The sequence below is a fragment of the Neolamprologus brichardi genome, chromosome 1 (assembly GCF_056152115.1).
Source record: "Neolamprologus brichardi isolate AB-2024 chromosome 1, ASM5615211v1, whole genome shotgun sequence".
Taxonomy (NCBI): Eukaryota; Metazoa; Chordata; class Actinopteri; order Cichliformes; family Cichlidae; genus Neolamprologus; species Neolamprologus brichardi.
The window spans coordinates 39,570,434-39,575,713 of NC_142104.1; the positions used below are offsets into that span (position 1 = coordinate 39,570,434).

Consider the following 5,280-nt stretch of genomic DNA (forward strand, 5'->3'; position numbering starts at 1 on the left):
GTGGGTGTGCTGCCAGCGAGAGCACATCCTCCGGCCCGAGCTCCACGCCAGTTGGCCTGGAGCAAAGGCCCACCCTCGGGCCCCCGGCGGGACCCGACGCCCAGGAGGAAGAAGCCTCAGCCCTCCTAGCTGTGGTTTTGAGTAGAGAGGGGGTCCAGCAGCATGGAGACGCTGTTTTTACACCTCTGTTGCCGCACAAGAGGTGCCGCTTAAGTTCTGTTCAGGTTGTCAGCCCCAGAAGGCGCTGCACTTTCCTAACGCTGTCTCCCAAGCACAAAACCCCTGCACACAAAATGCCTCAGGTAACTCCTTGTTCAGGTGTGTTAAATGTTCAGGTGACCACATCGAGTGTTCCCGCTGTTTTTCATTGTTGTGCCCCAGAAAAGGTGCCTCCAACAAAATGTATAAATGTACATGTTTCCATCTTACAATCAATAAAGAGTGTTGTTTATTCTCAAACAATCTCAAATGCTCAGCCTGCAGGCAGAATGAGCCAGGTCAGGCAGGTGATGCAGTCCCCTGCAGATACACTGGGGGGCGACAACGCCCCGCCGACGGTGCTGCAGGTCAGCCGGCTGGCTGCTCACTTCCCTCAGTGGCGCGCTTGCACCCCCTCTCCGTGGGTGCTGCGAACCATTGCCATGGGTTACCGGTTGCAGTTCCGGGTCAAGCCGCCTCGTTTCCAAAGAGTCGTAAACACAACTGTCAACACCGAGGCGGCCATGGTACTCAGAGAGGAAATAAAGGCGCTATTGCAGAAAAGAGCAATACGAGTGGTCCCCGCTTTGGAGACAGACAAAGGTTGGTACAGCCGTTATTTTGTTGTTCCAAAAAAAGGGGGAGGGCGAGCCGCCCCCACCAGCGGTGGACGAGCCGCTCCCGCCCCCGCCAGCGGTGGACGAGCCGCTCCCGCCCCCGCCAGCGGTGGACGAGCCGCTCCCGCCTCACCACAGCTTCGTCCCATCCTCGACCTGCGAGTCTTGAACACGTATCTACGAACGTACAGGTTCAAGATGCTAACACTCAGACAGCTCTTGAATGCGATCTAACAGATGCTTATTTTCATGTGGCTATACACCCGAAACACGGGCAGTTTCTGAGGTTTGCATTTGAGGGCGTAGCCTACCTACCTACCTAGTGCTGCCGTTCGGGCTGTCGCTCGCTCCTCGCACCTTTACGAACTGTGCCGAGGTAGTGCTAGCGCCCCTCAGAGAGAGAGGAATCCGCATCTTAGCCTACCTAGACGACTGGGCTCTCGTAGCTTGCTCCAGAGAGCAGGCGGAGACACAGCTGTCGCTGGTTCTGTCACACATTCAGACACTGGGGTTCTCTGTGAACTTTCAAAAGAGCTCGCTAATCCCGGGTCAGCAGATTACTTTTCTCGGTTTGGAAATATGCTCGCTTTCCAGCCGCGCACGTTTGTCAGAGCACAGAGTGGCCGCGTTTCATCGCTGCCTCGCTCAGTTTCAGTTGGGACGCAGACTGCGTTTCCAGACGGTATTAAACTTGTTGGGCATGATGGCATCTATGATCGCCGTAGTGCCACTTGGACTGTTAAAAATGAGAGCGTTTCAACGCTGGACTCTCTCACCATTTGTGTGCATCGCGTCACCTCCGGAGGAGGCTGCCGGTAACGGTGTCTTGCATGCTAGCTCTCAGTCCTTGGAGGGAGCCCGGGCTGCTGCACCAGGGCTCTCGGATTGGGAGGGTGTTGTTTCGCAAGGTGGTGTCCACAAATGCTTCCCTAAGAGGGTGGGGAGTGCTGTGCGAGGGTGCATCAGTGAGAGGGATCTGGTCCACAGCCCAGCGCCAGCTGCACACCAACCACTTAGAGCTGTTAGCAGTGTTCTTAGCTCTAAAGCATTTTCGTTCAGTCCTGGAGGGCCAGCATGTCTTAGTCAGGACGGACAATTCAACAGTGGTGTTCTTACATAAACAGGCAGGGAGGAACACGCTCTCTTCCCCTGTTGAACCTGTCTCGCTCTCTGCTGTTATGGTGCAGTCTTCATTTTCTGTCTCTGAGAGCCACCCATGTCCCGGGCCACCTGAACCTGGGGCCGGACCTTCTCTCCAGGGGGGGTCCTCTGGTGAGAGAATGGAGGTTACACCCTTTAATAGTGGCTCAGATTTGGGACCTATTTGGCAAGGCGCAAATAGATCTTTTTGCTTCCAGGGTAAATACTCACTGCCCCCTGTTCTTCTCCATAATCGACCACGATGCACCCTTGGGCTTGGACGCGCTAGCGCACCAATGGCCAGATGTGCTCCTGTATGCATTTCCCCCAGTGGAAATGATATCTCCAGTTCTAGAGAGAGTGCGTCGGCATTCCCTCTCTCTGATTCTAGTGGCCCCTTGGTGGCCCTCAAGGTCGTGGTATGCAGAGATAATCAGCCTGCTAGCAGCAAGTCCTTGGCAGCTCCCTCTCCGCAGGGATCTCCTCTTTCACGCAGGAGGAGAAGATCCGCCAAGATCTGTGGCGCCTTCATGCTTACCTGCTGAGAGGTTAAACTTGATTGCTAAGGGTTTGCCACCTAGTGTGATAGCAACAATTCAGAGCGCTAGGGCCTCATCTACTAGAGGCTTGTACGCTTACAAATGGCGAGCCTTCGAGCAATGGTGCCAGGACCGCCACACTCTCCCATTTCAGTGCTCTATTGTGGATGTTTTGACATTCCTGCAGGAGCTGCTGGATAAGGGCCTTTCATTTTCGACAATTAAGGTTTATTTAGCAGCTATATCTGCTTGTCATATTGGCTTTGATGGGGTGACACCGGGTGCTCATCCCCTCGCCATACGTTTTCTGAAAGGAGTTTGCCGGCTGAGGCCCGTGCTTAAGTCCAGTGTCCCTGCTTGGGACTTGTCTTTGGTGCTGGAGGCCCTTTGTAGCCCCCTGTTTGAACCCATTGAGTCTGTGGATGTGAATTTTCTTTCATATAAGACTGCATTGCTTCTCGCTTTGGCTTCGGCAAAGTGAGTGGGTGACCTTCATGCGCTCTCTGTGCATCCCTCCTGCACACAGTTGTCTTCTGATGGCCACAAGGTTGTATTGCGTCCAAATGCTGCCTATTTTCCCAAGATCATGCCTGCATCTTCTAGCTCAATGGAGTTTGAGTTGCTGAGCTTTTGCTCCCCTCCTTTTGCATCAGCAGAGGAGGATGCATTCTCTTTGTCCAATGCGGGTGCTACGCACCTACATTGAGCGCACTCAGAATGTGCGTTTGTGTGACCAGCTGTTTGTCTGCTTCGCTAATCCAAATAGAGGTAGAGCTCTGTCCAAACAGAGGCTGTCCCACTGGATTATAGAAGCTATCTCACTGGCATATGGCACCAGTGGTCTTGCTTTGCCCCACGGGGTGAGAGCTCATTCCACCAGGGGGATGGCAACCTCATGGGCTCTTTTTAAAGGGGTGCCTGTAGCTGATATTTGTGCAGCAGCTAGTTGGGCATCACCGCACACTTTTGTGCGGTTTTATCGGTTGGACGTTACAGCCCCTTCGGTGGCTCATGCTCTCCTTTCTGCTGGGTCTACCACTCACTGAGGATGTGGTGGTCCGATTCCGGTTCGGTGGCTGCTCTGTGGGGCGTGTGTTGTACCGAGTGAATCGACTGAAAGGGAACGAATAGTTATGTCTATAACTTCTGTTCCCTGGAGGAGAGGAACGAGGTACAACACAAGGTGGCCCCACTGAGCAGTTTGGCTCAGTGAAGAGCAGCTATCAAACTGAGGGATGACTGTGATGACAGCGGCTATATGTGCAGGCGGGGCCGTGCACGTGTCATCACACGTCATCTGCCTTAAAGGCGTGATTAAAGGTTTCTTCAGCCAGGACACTCGAGGGCGTGATATCCCATACTTATGTGTTGTACCTCTTTCCTCTCCTTCAGGGAACAGAAGTTATACACATAACTATTCGATTCGTTCGCTCTATGATTAAGCACAGGAGGGAGGGGGTGAGTGAGTGAGTGAGTGAGTGAGTGATTCGTTCGCTCTATGATTCAGCACAGGAGGAAGGGGGTGAGCGAGTCCTGAGTGATTCGCTTACGTTTACGATTCAGTACAGGAGGGAGGGGGTTAGTGAGTCCTGAGTGATTCGCTTACGCTTACGATTCAGCACAGGAGGGGGTTAGTGAATGAGTGAGTAATTCGTTCGCTCTATGATTCAGCACAGGAGGGAGGGGGTGAGCGAGTCCTGAGTGATTCGCTTACGCTTACGATTCAGCACAGGAAGGGAGGGGGTGAGTAGCTCAAATGTGCTGTTTGCATGTTAGCAGAGCGATGCTACTGTGAACCGAGGAGCTATTTTCTTGATGTGAGCTTCTACTCAGGGTTTTTTCTTCCAGTTCAGAGCAGAAATTTTTTTGTAAAGATACTGGATGTTGTGTTTTTCTCCACAATTTTAATTATAAGCTAGATACATTGCTGCTAACAGCAACAGGGATGAGTCAGTGAGTCAGTTGGGCTTGAACGATTCGTTCATGATTTGCGCAATACTAATCTTTAATCAAAGGCATAATGTGGCTTATAGTCGTATAATGTTTCAACAATTCTTTGATTAGAAGTATAAGATAGTGTAATAATCTCACAGCAGTGAGATTTTTAAATTGTTATCATAAATGTGTCTACTAAGACTTGTTTTGCTATCCTCATTCAATTTAATTCAATTCAATTTATATAGTGCGAAATCACAACAGTCACCTCAAGGCAGACCCTACAATAATACATACAGAGAAGAACATAACAACCCCCTATGAGCAAGCACTTTGGCGACAGTTGGGAGGAAAAACACCCTTTTAACAGGAAGAAACCTCCGACATAACCAGGCTAAGGGAGGGGCAGGGCCATCTGCGGGACTGGGGTGATATTCCCTTTCTCATTCAAGCAAACTTTCCAGCCAATTAACATTAAATCTATGAAGACAATCTTCAAACAACATGCTTTTTAAACAGAACTTTTTTAGTGCATCTTTTCATCTTTGGACAAATTCCCACACCGTAGCAGTGTTGGGTGTAATGTGTTACTAAGTAACGCATTACTGTAATTAAATTACTTTTCCACTGAAAAAGTAGAGTAACTAATTACTGTTCATTTTTAGGTATTTAGGTATCGGCTGCTGTTAATAGCAGGAGTAATCTACTGAAGCGCCTGACACGAGAGTATAGACGAACACTTCTGAGTGATCCTTGTTCATCATCCATGGATAACACCGCGGCAACTCGTGCTAAACAGGCAAAACTTGATTTTACTTCAGCAGCACAGAAAGGTGAGCTTAAAAAAATTA

At 50.5% G+C, this 5,280-nt stretch overlaps 1 pseudogene; it reads left to right on the forward strand.

Moving 5' to 3' along the window:
* The first annotated feature begins 488 nt into the window (after positions 1–488).
* Positions 489–3,200, forward strand: LOC148106483 (uncharacterized; annotated as a pseudogene).
* Positions 3,201–5,280: the final 2,080 nt, after the last annotated feature.